Raw genomic sequence first — 1,445 nt, 5'->3', positions numbered from 1 at the left:
GGTTGGCAAAGATTAAAAAGGATGTGGGTTCACAAGGTCGCCAATGCAAGTAAGGGCACAGGTGCTTGCAAACTATTTATTTTTTATTTTTTTATTTTTTTGAGAGAGGGTGCAAGTGAGTGAGGGGCACAGAGAGAGAAAGAGAGAGAGAGGGAGAGAGAGAGAGAAACGGGGCTCAGCTGAGATGGGGCCCAAGCTCACAAACCATGAGATCGTGACCCTGAGCCAAAGCCAGAAGCTCAACCAACTGAGCCACCCAGGTGTCCATTTGCAAGCTTTTTAAAGCGCATGCCCTTTGAACCAGAATATTCTGTACTTTCCTCGTGAAGACCCTCATCACACTTTATTTGCATTCCTTATTTAATACCTCAATTCTCTACCAGACTAACAGCCCTGTAGGAGGGACTGTGTCTATCTCGATTATTGCTCTATCCTAGTGTCAAGAGAGATTGTTAGGAGACACTTGCTACGCGTTTTAATGAATTAGTGAATACCTCCCATTTCTAAGACGTAGCCCCAAAATGTTGGTAAATGGTGACTTATCTCTCCGTGGCTTCTAATGCGTCTACAGAGGAGAGATTGGCTAATAAATTAAAGGCATCTATTCAATAGAATACTATGCAACCATTTAAAATGATGGTCCAATACATAAATAAGAATATTAAAAAAAATAGAGATAGAGGGGAGAAACAGCGTTCCATACTTACGGACACGGGAAGGTGCTCACAATACAGAGCCATGGACACACAGAGCCAAGTACACAACTGCACACCATCTATTGTGGAGTTTCTGTAAAGTAGAAAGCTGTGGGGGCAGGAAACCAGGTATTTTTATTTTCCTCTTCACGTTTCTGTATCGGCCGACTTAAAGAAGTTTTCTTTAAAAAATTCCTTTCATCGTGTGGAAAGCCAATAAAACCACTTCCGTTTTGAAAACAATGTAATTGTTGGTTCCCGTTTGGCCTTTCTCCATACCCCAGGCAATTATAGGCTGGTCTCAAGAAAAGAGGAAAAATGGCCTCAATTAGAGAACACCAGAAACTAGCACCTCATTAATTGAGGGAATTAAAAAGAAGGAATTGTGTCTGCTACAGGCTCTCCCCTTTGCAGCAAACAAAAGGACCCTGAAAAGCAATTTTAAAAAGCCAAAGACATAAAAATGCATCACGGGCCGCAAGTTGACTCGGCGCCCGATTAAGACTCAGAACAGCAAATCGGGAGATGATGAATCACAGGGTTTTTTTTTTCCCCCTTTGGATCCATACACATAATAATGCATAATTGCAACCCAGTGTCACCTGCCTGGAGGCCCTGAAGTCCCCCAGCCCCTCTGCAGCCGCTTTTTTTTTTTTTTAAATATCCGAACACTCACTCGCGAGCCCATGCCATACTGGGGCTAGAGCATGTTGTTGGCCTCACAACAGGATGAATGATGACTCCCCCTGA

The sequence above is a fragment of the Prionailurus viverrinus genome, chromosome B1 (genome assembly GCF_022837055.1).
Source record: "Prionailurus viverrinus isolate Anna chromosome B1, UM_Priviv_1.0, whole genome shotgun sequence".
In the NCBI taxonomy this organism is placed as follows: Eukaryota; Metazoa; Chordata; class Mammalia; order Carnivora; family Felidae; genus Prionailurus; species Prionailurus viverrinus.
This window is presented reverse-complemented; position numbering follows the sequence as displayed.